The 15,617-nt window shown below is 44.7% G+C and overlaps 1 protein-coding gene across 2 annotated transcripts in view; it reads left to right on the top strand.

The window, feature by feature from the left end:
- The window catches only part of NEBL (nebulette), a 310,416-nt gene that overhangs the window by 5,773 nt on the left and 289,026 nt on the right, over positions 1-15,617 (top strand). The gene's annotated exons all lie outside the window — the stretch shown is intronic.

The raw sequence follows: 15,617 nt of genomic DNA, 5'->3' as shown, positions 1-15,617 counted from the left end.
AACCACGGGGAGCTGTGCCCCATGTTGACTTTCGCTCTGCCCGTGTTAGCCTCCTGTCTTGTGAATATTTACTGACTATCTGCAGCCTGGCAGATGCTGTGCAAGGTGCGCCTGATCATGGGCCATTCAGAACGGTCAGCTCCGTCAGCCAGCCTGCCTGGGGGTGGTTATCTAGGCCAGTGCCCCAGTAGCTCTCACTTAGCGTTTCTCTGTTGGTCCCTCCCCATCAGTGCCTTTACCAAGGGGTCCTCAGAGGACATGGAAAGAAATGAAATTTAAACCTGAGAGGTTTTCCACCATGTAGTTCCCTTATCTCCGCTTAGGCCTCCCAAACCTAGTTCGATAACACTCCAAGGGCTTGAGTTATCTCAAGGGGACTTAGGAAATTCTTGCTATTAAGTTAGCCTTAATTAACCTAAGAGTTTTTCATGAAAGGCCCAAGGGGCTGATTGGAGTTTTGAAGTAAGACAGAACTGGATTTGAGGCCTGGTTCCATCACGGTCTACCGAGTGAGCCTCTTGATCACTGAGCTTCAGTTTCTTCATCTGTAAAATGGGAGCAGTAATGCTTAGCCCACGGGGCCATGGGAGGGTTACTGAGACAGTGCATGCCAGGGTTCCAGCCCAGTTTCTGGCACGTAGTGGGCGTTCAGGAAACCATCATGCTTGTATTTCTTCGGCAGTACTTTTTCAAGGGGTGATGGGGAGGGGAAACAGAATAGAAGGCATAAGAGGAAATTCCTCGGTATCCTCAAGGGACTGGTTCCAGGACCCCGCCTCGGATACCAAAATCTAAGGCTTCTCGATCCCACGGCCCACCCTCTCCATATCCGAGGTTTCAAACAACCTCAGATAGGATTATGACCACAGTATTTATCGAAAAAAAAATCTGTGTATGAGTGGGCCCACACAGTTCAAGCACATCTTGTTCAAGGGTCAGCTGTATATCAAAGACATGATAGTCATGCTTATTAAAAGGTTTATAACAATGTTTTTCCCACTGTAGGTTGTCACCCACTAGAGGGTTGTATCCAGAACTAAAGGAAAAAGAGAGAGGGAGAGAAGAGAGAAAGTATGAGTGTGCATTCGATGAGCAGTTAGAGTATTGTTCTGGCAGATGCTTTTTTTCCAGTCATGTGTGGAGAGTGTGTACCACGTCATGATGTGAAAAATGCTTTTACTGGAATTGGTGGTCCAAAAAAGTTTGAGAAGCACTAGCTTCATTCTGTGTTCTTAACGCCCCGCATCTCAGAGAGCATTGAAAGTTGCTGGGAAGTGCACCATGGTGCGGTGAGTTCATGGATTCAGATGGCCACCGCTTTCCCTGTCTCTGCCCGTGCCAAGCACACCCTACCCCATACCCAGTCATCCTTCAGGACTCAGCTCAGCCATCAGAGCTTTCCCCATCCCTCGAAGGAACCACGCACCCACCTGCCTATGCCCTCTTCCAGCAGGGCTGGCTCTGAGGACACCTGTCTTGCTCGCCCTGTATCCATAGAGCAGGGCCCTTTGTGCTCCATAGAGATTGGCGGCATCCGTGAGTGTGATGGTTATGCTGCAGCCCAGAGTGTGGTCCCTGCCTCATCCCCCAGCTCAGGATGCCGCCCGGCACAGCTCCTTCTGGGGAGGCAGACAGAGGTTGGGCCACCTGGAAGAGGTGGCTTGAGAGCAGGCCCTGTGGAGACTGAATGGTGGTCTGGTGGCAGGTTTCACCAGGTCTGAACACCCAGGGATAAAGTGTCCATACAGAAGGAACAGGCTCGCTTTGCCAATCCAAAATGAACGTGGTGGCATTTCCTTTCACTGCGTACAGGCTTGGTTTCAAAATATGATACCTTTCTACAGGATTTCTTATGGATGCTTGTTTAGCTTCTTTTGGATTTAATTATAGTCTGTAAAATGGGATAATAATTTCTACCTAAGAGGAACTTTTTTAGAAGTGAAGTGGGGGAAATATTTGTAAGCCTTAGCACATCAGAGGACACCTATTAGTACCCAAATGTTAGTCCCAGCTCTTATAATAAATTGAAAATTTTGTTGTTTCCCATTTCCCCCTTAAGGAGAGGAGAAAAGTCACATTGTTAAAAGCACCCGTTTCTATGGAAGGATGCTGTGCTATGTAGGAGTTCTAGCTTGCATCAGGTGTGATATATATATTGCCTTGTGTGACTTTTTAGTTACATACTATGCAGGAAAAAATGAGACCTTTTGCCCATGGATCTGGTGTGGGAGGATGACAGTTGTTTTTTATTTTGGATGATTGAAAGTGAGGGAGGGAGACTATTTGAACCACATAAAAAGGTTCCAGTGTATGTGCAGAATGATCTGATTGTCAGCTACCTTATTGAACCATTGATGACACCTCATGAATTTTAGTATCCTTTGAAATCACTGTAGAAGACCACGTTTACAAATCACATGCTGGGTTCTGTCACGTTGGGAAGTGTTTCCGTCTCTCTATGATGATGTATCTGTTAGGGAGCCATGTCAGATTAGAAGAGATCTGCAGATGAAGCACAGCAAATATCTCCTAAATCACATCGAAATGCAAGGTTAATGCAAGATATAGACGTATGTGCTTAACGGGATATTGATTATGTGTCAAGGGCCTGGGGAGGGTGCATTTCTGCATGTCTTCTTTAAACGTTTTCAGATGAGCGCTTCAAAGGATGAGTGGTTCCTGGGAATGTCAAGGGTGAGAGAGAAGCAGACATAGCCACACGCTTCACCCTCATCCTCCGGAGCTTCGGGGTCCCCTCCAAGCTCCGTCTCCAGAGGAACGGGAAGTCGAATTTCTTTTCTTTTCCTTTCTGTTTCTGCTCTCCTGTCATCAGCAGGCTTGCTGCAGTGTGAGAAGTGGGATCCAGAGTAATATTTGTGAGCTGAGTGCCCAGAACAGTTCGAGGACTTGGTAAAAGGATGATTTTTGATTCTAAAGTTCTGCTGATGAATGTGACAGTTCTGCAGGCTTTCTCATGGAACCTCGTCAGGGGGCACAGACAGAACCAGGAAACAGGAAGTTGTGGGAGGGACCAGGTTTGAGTGGCAAGGACTGTTTATTCCAGCACTGGAAACCCAGCATTAATTTTATCTGTGCATTTTTCTTAGGGGGGAATCCTTGAGGGATTTGCGTCGACTTCAGCTTCTGTTTACTTTTCCACACTCTTTGTCCGCTCATTGCTGTTGAACCCTAAGAAGAGCTGAAAGAAAACTAATTCGACGTGTGTACTTTGTGATGGCCTCAGGGTGATCCCCAGACTGGTGGCCTGCTATACTTCTGCGTCAGCTCGGCAGTCTAAAAAGCCATTTAGACAAAAACCCCTGGTCAGCTCCCCTGATGCTCATTATCCCTTCAACGCAGGTGCGGGTCAACCACACAGAGAGGGTGGAGAAGTGGGATGGCCGTGCTCAGCCAGGGGCCAGAGAGCTGGGATGTGGAGTTAGATGGTCGCCTGCCAGTATTGAATTCCATCCTTAAATCTGCCTTCGTGATCTGTTATTGGATCAAGGGTGTGAACACCACCAAATTCAGGCACTGCACAGCAGCGCCAAGAGCAGTGTGGTTAAATGCACCATCGATACCGAGAGATGTATACGCAGACGTGTTTTTGATGGTCTGCATGGACGCCTGCGCCATCTTCTCCTGGCTGCTCTTCCCACCGTCCACCCAGGCTCCTGAGCCCCATGTATCTCTGTCGTCTCCTCTACCTCCTTTTCTTATACCCCTATCCCACATTCATTCCCTCTGTCCTCACCCTGTTTCCGGTTCCCATCATATTTGGCTGGTGATCCAACTGCCGTCCTTTACCCGGTCTCTCTGTTTTGAATGCTTTTCCTGCTACCACGGTTTATCTTTTGAAACCATGGTTCTGGTCATATTATTCCCTCGTATGCACACCTCTGGTGGCTCCCCACTGCCTGCAGGAAAAAAAAAATTGGGTTTCTGATACCCAGGGCTTTTCACACTTTATCCACATCCTTTCACCCTCCTCCTCTCCAGCTACACTGAAAAGCCAGCTCTGATGCCTTCATCCAGTTTCTTGGACGAAGTCTCAGTATCCGCACCTGTAAAATGGGTATGATAGTAGATGCTCCCTCATAGGATTCAGGATTCATTGGGTTATCCAGATAATAAGTTTAGTCACAGTTTCAGGCACATAGGAAGGAGGTAATAAAAGTCAGGTAGGATTTTCATCGTTATAAAGCTTGACACAGTGATTTGACCCTTTTCTCATGCTGTTCTCATGCCCTCCTGCCCTCCCCTGTTTTAAAGTTGAAAGGCACACAGCTGTGGTAGCCTTTGTGAAGCCATTCTGAGTCTCTCAGTCAATTACTGGACTCCCTCTTTGTGTGACCATTGCAGTTTTTATACCTCAATTATATCACCGACCCGAAAGCCTGCCTTGTTCTGGAACTGCGTCTGCCTGCCCACTCAAGGTGGTTTCCTGCTGAGACTGGACCGTGGAAGTTCTCAGCCTGGGGTTGGAGCTGGGCTGGGGGTGGGGGAAGTCAAGTCAGCTGCAAGAGCTTTGCTTCTTAAAGGGATTATTTCTGGCCTGTGTTTCAGGAATTGAGAATGGGTGTTGCAATGCTGCAGTGCAATTCTGATGCTCACCACCCGGAATTAGCATCAGCTCCCTAAGTGAAGCTTGCAGTCCCCAACAAGGCAGCTGTTACTTCAGACGCCACTGCAGGTTCATGCAGCCCTAGGCTGACCACACTTCTGAGCAGCTAGCTACAAATTTGGGGGCGGTGGGGGGGTGTCCCACATCCCTTTCAGATTTGACAATTTGCTAGAATGAATCACAGAACTCAGGAAAGTTCTATGTTTAAGATGATTGTTTTATCATACAGGATGAGAGGCAGGACCAGTCAAATAAGGAGACACGTAGGGCGAGGTCTGGGAGGGTCTTGGACATGGAGCTTTCCTGCCTTCACCCTGTGGAATCAGGATGAGTCTCTCTGGATGCATCCATGCATTGACAAACCAGAGATCTCCACCAAATCTGGAGCTTTGATGTCCAGAGTTTTCAGTGGGTTTCACTGTGCAGGCATGATGACTCTTCGGCTGTGTGGTTATTCGTCCTCCAGCTTTGCTCCCCTCCCTGGATGAGGTCCACTCATTTCACCCTGCTCAGAGCCCCAAGCCTCTAATCACAGGATCTGTGGAGTGGCCAGCTCCAGCGCGAGCATCTCATTAGTATAACTCAGGTATGGACCCAGGGACTCATGAATATCAAAGATATTTCCAGTTGCTCAGGAAATTCCAACTATTTAGAGTATGTCCCAGGAACCAGGGACAAATGCTAGTCAGATTCTTTATTATACAACAGGCGTACTTCTCGGAGTCCTCATGGGATGTCCTGTTTGAACTTTCAGGACAGTTTTGCTCTTTCGTATCATGACCCTTTCTATCCAGTTATGACAAGAATGATGATCTAAAGCCCACCGTATCTACCTAGTTGATCGATAGAAGTTGGTTAAGGCATCAGGATGGTTCGCTGCCTGCACACACAGGAGGTGGTGGGAGGACCTGTTTGTGGACGGACCCTTGATAGAACTGTCTAGATTTGATTTTTTATAAATAAGCAAGTCTTTCCTATTGGCAAATTACATTCCTGAGGGTGGGCATGGTCCCAATCGCCTTTGTATACTTTAGCACCTACTGTGTGCTTGGGGAGTGTCCCTGCCGTGGAGCACATTGCCCTGCTGGCCTTGTTGGGGGTGCAGTGAGCCCCCTGGGGGGCCTGAGCGGGATAGCCGAGCCTCAGGCACTCCTCCCTGAGAGCAGACTCAACCGGAGCGAACAGGCTTTCCTTCCATGAGCATCCATGTGGTGACCCCTGTGGAGTTGGCCTTGCTCAGACGGATAAGACACATGAACAGTAGCTACCACTCCTCTGTTTCGGTGAAATATTGAAATTTATAGCTAGATTATTGGTCACTGACATGTAGCCAAACGAAAGATGACAAGAATGATGTCTGCAGAGGTAGTTGGTAAAATCTCTTTCCTGCGACTGTGTTTTCCCGAAGTCTTCGGAGTGGATCCTGTGTGTTAGACATCAGGCCGTGTAGACATTCGCTGGCATAGCTGTATATTTTTTTCCTGGAAATAAGCATGATTTATTTATCTCCTGAAACAAAATGTAATTGGAGATTAATGTATTAATCCCTGATAAAGGAAAAGTCTTTTGCATTCTCTTATGGAAGAATTTAACTTTTTTTTTTTTTAAGTGTCTTTCTTCAGTGCTATCTTTTCTCCCAGATTTCCAGAACTTCACAAATGGCTCAGCAGAAACTGTGCTGTCCCCTCCCCCTCCCCAGTCCCCGTGCCAGGCGTGCCCTCTCCCTTTCTCTCTCTTTCTGTGTTTAAAATCTCTTTTGCCACTGACGTAGGTCTCCGATTTTCTTAACATTAACTGAAATTCTATTTTAACACATCTAGATGCTTAAGGCACATAATAATTAAGGGTTATTCCTGTCAGGAATAGAAACACCACATTGGAACAATTCTTCCTCAGAGGCTGCTAAAGAAGGAAAATCCTGTTTAGAGGGTTTGCCTCTGTGGTCTTTTTTTTTTTTCCAATGGTAGTTACGTAACGTCAGGTTTGCTTGGCCAGGAGTCAAGAAGCTGGTTTATTTGTGTGTCTCCTGTGTCACATGGACCTGAGGGCTCAGTGAAGGCACCTGTCACTTGTACACAGGGGCTGCTACCCAGGAAGTGATGGCAGTTTGACAGATGTTGAAAGAAAAGCAGTTTGTGTCTTTTCTTTCTGCAGTGATGGGTACGTACGAGCCCTGAATAGACACGACTTTTAGACTGACTCTAAAAGCACATTTATGTGGCATGGGATGCGGCAGTCCCTCATTGGACAGTAAGCCTCCTCATGCTGGCATCTTTCTCTGGTGTAGGCTGGTGGGTCAGGAGAGATTGCTCCTCAGGATTTAAAGTTCAGTTCCCTGGTAGGAGAAAACAGGTGGTAACATAAAGGAAAGACCTGAGTATACAAACTACTGGGTGTGAGACAGGCTCAAGGATGTGTTGTACATCGTGGGGAATGTGCCCGACATTTTGTAATAGCTGTAAATGGAAAGTTGTCTAAAAATTAAAAAAAGTTAAAAAATAAAGAAGAGGAAAGGTTAATGATGATTTTGAAGAGGCAGCGTAGCACAGACTGTAGCAATTGTGGAGCCCCGCAGCCTGAGTTCACACCCCAACCCTGGGGAGCATTACTCAGCAGTTCCTGGTCACATGTCGTCCTCTGTCCTCATCTGTAGGTGGGAGGCAGTGGTTGTCAAGCTTGATCTTTTTGAAGAATTCAGCACAGCACCTTATACCTATGAGTTCTCAGTGTGTAGAAACTGTCATTTTTTTCTCTCCAGGTCTCTTCGGGTAAATCTTTGCCTACATTTGCCACTTATTTCTAGAATCAAACACACCCAGCCCTGGGGTGCATCAGACACCCGCTGTGTCCAAGTTTATGGTTTTTCTACTTCGACCCAGAGGGAGGGCTGGGGAGGTGGTGCTGGGACCCTGTGTGTCATGTTCACTCTAAGGGAGGGGTTTGTGGAAGTCTACAGTTTGGTGTCCCCTCCCCATTTTATTCTCTTTGAGGATAAAGAATCTATATTCAGTTTAGTGTTTATCATCATTGCTTTAGGTTTTCTGGCAGGGGATGTCTTCATCTAGAGGATATAAACATGGGACCTCACAATATGCTTGAGCAATTCAGTCAAACCAGGTTGTGAGGTTATTTTAAATTTGTTTTGCTTTTCTTTTTTGGGGGGGAGGGAGGAGGTAATTACGTTTATTTGTTTATTTTTAGAGGAGGTGCCAGGGATTGAACCCAGAATGCTGTGCATGCTGAGCATACGCCCCACCCCTTGAGCTGTAGCCTCCCCTCCAAACCAGTATTTGCAGAACCCATATCAGATACAAGGCAATCGTGTACAAAATTCTGAGGGACACAAAGACAGTTATGAAACAATTCTCCCTCTTGGGTTTAAACAACAGTCTGTTGAACAAGAGAAAAGAAAAGAAGAAGAACCTGAATGGAGGATGGAGGAAGGATCCAGTCCTTCCCAGAAGAGACCAGCAGGGGAATGTGGATGATCTTGCCCGTCTGCGCTGAAGGATGGACACTAATGATGGTTCGTAAGATCCAGAGATATGGCCAGTGTGTGGCTGGGACAGAGTGATAACTCAGTCGTGGAGGCGGCAGGGCTTGCTGTGCGAAAAGAGAAGCAGTTCTAATAGGTGAGTCCCTGTGTAGAAGGCAAGAAGCTGGGAGGTGAAGAAATGATGGAGAACACTTGGATGAGGATGAAATGAAGGAGAAACTGTGATGAGGTGGACTAGGGGGCCACCGGTCCAGATGGGAAGGTAACTGATGCTTTCTCAACAGACTTACACTTTGGCACAGAGGCAGGATGTAGTGTAAAGGGAGGCTTTACTGAGACAGATACTGGAAGTTGAAGAAAGAATATCAGTTCATTTTTTTGCTCTGTGTTTGTTTATAGTTTCACTGTTTTCAAGGTGCTTCAGACTTACCGTGGAAACTAAGGAAGTGCGGGTTGGAGATGTGGTGATTGTGAGGACTTTGGAGCAAGTGCTCTCTTATCTTGAAGTTCATTGGCGTGAAAGGAGGGATTGCTGGTCCCACCACATCCCAGGCTTCAGGAAGCCTGTTCACGGTGTGAGAGAAGCGAGAGGGGGCGTGTGTGTTCAGGGAACCCTAGGTTCTGAGACACTCTGTGAGGTGGGAGCCACATAGAGTTCCCTTCCCCCTGGGGACCTGGGGACTAGAATGGTCCTTGGCTCATAGTCAGCCTTTAATAAAGATTCACTGAATCAATGAAAGAAGGAAAAAAAAAAAAAAAGGTGGGTCTGTGAGATCGAAGACTTTGAAACATGAAGACATGTTAATTACTCCAGTGAGGGAGAAAATGAGGAATGTGTCTTAAAACCCAAAAGACAAAAAAGACCAATATAGGGCACCACCCCCTGGAGCCTTCCCAGCTCCAGTTAGGATGACACACAGTTTAAAAGGTGGGAAACTGAGATTTCAGAAATGCACACACAAGAAGACTAGGATCACGAAAGCCTAGGGTCACCGTGAGCAATGGCTCATGAAAAATTCTAGAGACAGAAGAGCTTTAAAAGCACTTATGTTCTGAGAGAAAAAGCTGAACCGTGGCTTGGGGACGATGCTGGGGTAATAACAGATGACGAAGAAAAAAGTAGAATTATTCAGCTCCTTGTCAGGGTTCATCCTTTCAGCCAAGAATAAGATGTTTAAAACTGGAAAAGACCCACAAACATCATTAAGAAGTAGAGGCTAGGAGACCCGAGAGTAAGAAGATGTCAAGCCATTCTTCATGGTAATGGATGAAGTTCGGATCATCTCTGGATCCAGATGAATGTCATCTTAGGTCCAGAGAAGGCCCTGCAGATGTGGTCCTGGAGCTGAGGGCTCAGAGCCCTGGCCCTGAATGTGTGATGGTTAGGATGGTGGTGGAGAAATTTAAGAGAATGGACTCCAGGTTTGGGATTAACATCTGCACTACTATATATAAATTAGATAATCAACAGGGATTTACCATATAGCATGGGGAATAATAGTCAATATCTTGTAATAACCTGTAGTGGAGAATAATCTGAAGATATATAAATATATATAACTGGATCACTTTGCTGTACACCTGAAACTAACACAATATTCTAAATCAACTAGACTTCAATAAAAAAAGGAGTGGTTAAAAAAAAAGAGAGAGAGAACGGACTCTGGTCATCAGCTGGGTTACTTACTTTGCCTGGCTGTGCCTCCCTTTCCTCACCTGTAAAATGATGTTGTTGGCCTGTTGGCCACATGAGGCTGGTGACAGTAAGAACTTACTGCCTCTTCTGGGACTGGGAGGAAGAGAGATGAATGTTAACGGTTGACTCAGACCCAATACTGTCTAAGCGTTAGTTACACTCCTTACTGCCTCTTCGCGGTGAGAAAGTGTCTGCAGAAGAGAGCTTTGGGAGTTTTGGAGATGGGAAAATATTCCACGTTTTAGAAAGCGGAAGGAGAGACAGATTGTAGGAGTCACAGCCTAATAAATGTGACACTAATTCCTGGCAGAATTCTCCTGCGGATCAGTCCCGAGGCAGTGTGTGAGGCTCAGAAGAAAACATCCTCGTGGCTTCTGTGTCAGTTGCTAGGCCTGCCGGACAGAGAACCGCAAACTGGGGGCTTAAATAACAGAAATGCATTGTGTCGCAGTTGTGGGGACTACAAATCTGAAATCAGGGTGTCCACGGGGTCGGGTTTTTGGGGACTGGGGGTGTGTGTGAGGGCAGGATCTGTCCTGGACCACCCTCCTTGGCTTAGAGACGGCTGTCTTCTCCGTGTGTTTCTTCATAGCACACTCCCCATGTGCTTCTGTGGCTGAGTTTCTCCTTTTTGTCAGGACCAGTCATGTTGGATCAGGGCTCGCCCCGATGGCCCTGCTTTCACTTGATTCCCTCTGTAAAGACCCTGTCTGTACATGAGGCCACATTCTGAGGTCCTGCGGGTTAGGACTTGAATTTATCTTTTTTAAGGGATTTGAATCTTAACAGATTCATTAATAAAAGTCAAGCAAAGCAAAATTAGCCTGATTTATTTTTATGGTATAGAAGAAGGGAAATACATAGTAAACTTTGCATTTTTTGAAAAAGGTATTCAATGCTCTTAATTTTCATAAATGAAATTTATGGTGAGCGCATCTCCTGTCCTCCTCCCATGGAGGCACTGGTTTAATCTGCATTTGAATTACTACATCTTGGCCACAGTATCTGTCTGATGCCATATTCTTCTTTTCTTTCTCTTTCTGTCTTTCTTTTTTTTTTTTTTTTTTTGAGGGTAGGGAGGTACTTAGGTTTACTTTTTTATTTTTAACAGAGGTACTGGGGATTGAACCCAGGATCTCGTGCATGCTAAGCACACACTCTACCACTGAGCTATACCCTCACCCTCAGTCTTATTTTAAAGGTATGATAACCACTTTCTAGTCCACTCAGGACCTTTACTCTGTGACATCGTGTGCATTGCAAGCCTATGAAACAATTATGAAATTGTTCTCTGATGGATGGTTCCTGCTCACAGGAGAATGGCATTAAAATATTTATAGGGAAATGAATTTCAGTTTCAAATGGAAAAGGCCAGAAGAAATACAGTTTAAAATTTCATAGGCAGTGACAGTATTCTTATCATTTTATTTTGAAAAGGAGAGAAAAAAAATCTCCTGACTGCAACTTAACGTTTTCATTCATTTGAAAGATTCGGGTGTGGAGATTTATCATTGCGATATTCCTGCATTTTAGGATTTATATTTCCACTTCAGAATTTAATGATTGACCGTGACACTTCCTCAGATGGCTTCACACTAAAAACTTCTTTTATCATTTTGTTAAGTGGTGAAGACTTTTATCTGTGTTGCAAGAGGTGGTTGCGTAGACTGACTTTTGCAACATTGCCATTTGTGTAGAAGAGCTGGGCTCCTCACATACATGCCTGCAGCGCAGGGGGGCCCGTGAGGAACCTTGTGTGGGTCCTGCTTTGTTTTCATAGACGTGCGTCCTGGGTAACCTATTCTCCCAGGTGAACTTTATTACCAGATAGAAATCTTATCCACCACGGAGTTCATGTGTATTTTGAAAAACAGCATCGCTCCTCCACCCTCACCCGCTGACTGTGAAAATAAATCCTAAACACCTCCTTTTCCCCCCTTGTAATCAGATCTTGACTCTCAGGGCCTCCCAAGTCCTGTTTATGTTTCTATCCTGAATTAATTTTTCGATAACTCTCCGTATATTTATACGTGCTGCTTTGTGCACGTGCTTACAACCCACTCCACCAGATGCCAAATCCTAAAGCTCTTATGGCCTTTAAAGAAAGGACTGAGCTGCCTTTTTCCAGTGACACTAGTATCTTTCCTCCTCCCTGAAATAAAGGGATGCCTCTCGGTGGCTCTTTTTTCTTATAGTTTCTGCTGGTCCTTTCTGTTTCTACCAGTTGAGTGGCCAGAAAGTCAGCCTTGAGGTGTGACGGACCTTTCTCATTTTTCTAAAAACCTTTGACCCCAAAGAGGATTTCTGGGCCTGGCCTGAGACTAGTGTGGTGACCCATCTGGCTTTTGAGGGTCAGAAAGGCAGGTGGCCTGGAGACCGGCCGCCTCTGTCCTCATGCAGTGGGGCTTGTCTCTGCAGAGGGACTGATCACGGGAGGAAGAGGAGATGAGTGTTTATCATGATCACGGTGCAGCCCTCCACCAGCGGGACCTTTCATGACCCCGACTTGCTTTTCCAAGTGTCTCTTGTCCAGTCTCTCTTCTTCGTAGAACTGGGCAATGCTTTACCCCTTCTGCTGCTCTAGTGTCCTCTTCAAGTGTAGCAATTGTTTGAGCCTTAGCAACGCAGCAATTACCTGGGTTTCGAGTGTGAATTTTAAAGCTGAAGTGTTAAATTTTTATGGGCACAGTACTTGTCGATCTCAAAAGCACTCTTTTCCAAAAGTGTATTTTTCAAATTGGAATGCCTTTTCAAATTGTTTTAGATTTTCTGTAAGACTGAGATTTTGAAGGGGAGTTTGAGGGGGACATTCTTTTTTTTGTTTGTTTTTTTGTTAGCTTGAAGCTTAAGTTTTAAAAAAGTAAAAAGAAAAACCTCATGGTGAAAATATTGAAGACTTATTTTATGATGTTGTTGAGGAAAATGCACATACTTCATCTCTTTAACATTCTGAATCGTGTTGAGTGTTGTAGTGGTTTTTTTTTTTCATACTCTGTTTTATATTACGAGTTTCTGAACGTACAGGTGGTGTGCAGGCCCAGGAGTGCAGCAGAGGAAGACTTAATGTTACAGCTCATTTACGTGGTGGCTCACTTTCTAAGTCTGACGTTAGTGTTTGCCTTAAAGAGTATTTATTTTCTGTGTGGTATTAATACTATAAAGCATTCTCTTCTGAGCTGGGGAATGGTTCTTTTTGTTAAGTCAGTATTTAGCAAACATTTCTTAAAAACACTGAGGAAGGTGAAGCATTTCTGAAAAATATGTCATGTATTGTTCATGATGAACTTTCCTATTTTGCCAGTTCTATTTTATGTGGCCTTATTACACTTAAATCATTTAACAAATATAAACACAGCCCTGCATCTTCCTTTTACACTGTGAAGACTGGCATTTTATTTCCCTGTCTACAGTAGTCTGCCCTCATCCTGGGGGGTAGATCCTAGGACCCCCAGAGGATGCGTGAAACCTCAAGGTGTACTGGACTCTGTATATACTGTGTTTTTTCCTACATGTACACACTTATGATAAAGTTTTATTTATGAATTAGGTGCAGTAAGAGATTAACAATAATAACTAATACAAAATAGAACAATTATAATACAATGTAGTAAAAGTTATGTGAATGTGGTCTTTTGCTCTCTCTCTCAGAATATCTTACTCTACAAATCTAATGCCTTTTCCCTCTAAGCTAAGCTTTTATTACCCACTGTGGCCCTAATTTTTTTGCAATTTGAGGGGCGACAGGAAAACTAGCACAAATTTCTTTTTTTTTTTCTTCGTAATTTCACGGATAGAAGATTCGTTCTTGCCGTGGATCTTCGCAGCCTCAGCATATGATTTTTTCCCCTTTCCTTATTAAGTTGAGAACGTTCACCTTTTCACTTAGAGGGAGCCCTGTACTGCTTCTCTCTGGTGTATTCAAATTGCCAGCATGGTCACTCTTGCACTTTGGGGGCTGTCATTAAGTGAAAGAAGGGTCACTTGAACACAAGCACAGTGACACTGTGATGGTCAATCTGACAACCCAGAGGACTGCTGAGTGACTGACTAATGGATGGAACACACTGGACAGAGGGGTCCTTCATGTCCTGGGTGGGTGAGACCAGGTGGCTCAGGATTTCATCAGGGTCTTCAGAATGGCGCAAAATTTAAAATATTACAAATTGTTTACTTCTGGAATTTTTAAAAATTTTATTTATTATTGTGTTATTTTATTATTTTGTTTTGGCAGGGGTGGATTAGATTGGTTTTTTATTTTTATTTTTTAGAGGAGGTAGTGGGAATTGAACCCAGGACCTCATGCATGCTAAGCATGCACTCTACCCCTTGAGCTATACCCTCCCCTACTTCTGGAATTTTTCATTTATTATTTTTGGACTTGGGTTGACCATAGGTAACTGAAACTGTGGCAAGTGAAACGACAGATAAGGGAAGACTACGGTACTTTTGAGAAGTCAATTTGCAACACATTAGCCTTTGTAACCTTGCCGTATGGTGCAGTCATTCAGAGCCCAGGCTTTGAAGTAGGACATTTCAGTCTGAGCTCTGGACTCAATCAGAAAGTCACTTCATCTCTCCAACCTCAGGGTCCTTATGTGTAGAATGAGGATAATAAAAGCACCTACCACCTGGAGCTGTTGGGAGATTTTACATGAGACAGTGCATGTGAAGAGCCTGACCTGCACCTGCTACCTGTCCCCATTATCAGTGCACATTTATGAGACAGAGGGCCCATGGTGTGGGGTAACAGTTTGGGACTGGCCGATCAGAGATCTGGGATTCGAGGCCAGAGAAATCTGCAAAGGATGGCAAGGGAGGTTGAGACTAAGGAGACCAAGACTTTGGTTCTAAGTACGAAAGGAGGTGCTGCTGTTGGATTACTCCACTATCTGTGTTGTTACAAACAAGGAAGTGGATGCAGAATTTTTTTTGAAGTCCCTTTTTACTTTAGCAGAATAAATAGGAAAAGATTCGTAGTCATTGAGTTCCTGGATTAGAACTTGATGCATGTCTCCTTATCCCCTCCAAACAGGAAGTCAGATTTCTGTTCTGCATAGAGTTTTGTGTCTAGAACCAAATATATTACCCAATCTACACTTGGCCAGGCTAGTGAAATGTCTGGATGACATGACATGCTTTTCTTTCTCTTTTTGAATTTTTCTGTTCTGGATTCATGCTGGATATTTGTCAATGGTGGTTGCAGAATGGTTTGCAATGAGGAATCTGTTGGTCAGGGAAATCTAGTTCTTATGATTTGAGCAAAACTTGGGGGGAGGCTACGGGGTGAGCAGAAGAGTAACGTGATGTGTGACTGAAGTTTTTAACAGGATCATACTGGCTATTGTGGAAATAATGTACAAACGGACCCCCCAAAGGCTTTTTTTGGTGTGTATATGCCAGAGGGACAGTCCCATACTGGGTGTATTGGTATCACCTTTAGTGTAAACAAGAGTGTATTTTATCATAAAAATGAACCCAGAGTTTTCATGAGGCCCCAATCCTTAAGGGAGTTTTATCCTGAGAAGTTGCCAGGACAATGAGGGTCTGAGGAAGGGGACAGCATGGGGTGGGAGGGAGGGGGTTTCTGTTTTCATCAGTGACTAAGTACTACTTTTGACTTAAGTGGGGTGGATATTTGTGGGCATTATTTTATGTGCAAAAATAGATATTTATTTCCCAAATGTACTGCAGGTCTAGGCTAGTTTAGAAAAATCCTGTAGAATGATCGAGTCTTGTTGATTTCCCAGCAGATGAGGACCTCCTTCCTTTCTTTGCCCTTCTTCATTCCATCCTCCTCTGTC

Source organism: Camelus dromedarius, chromosome 26 (genome assembly GCF_036321535.1).
Source record: "Camelus dromedarius isolate mCamDro1 chromosome 26, mCamDro1.pat, whole genome shotgun sequence".
Taxonomy (NCBI): domain Eukaryota; kingdom Metazoa; phylum Chordata; class Mammalia; order Artiodactyla; family Camelidae; genus Camelus; species Camelus dromedarius.
The sequence above is the reverse complement of the archived record's forward strand: the minus strand, read 5'-3'. Positions and strand labels throughout refer to the sequence as shown.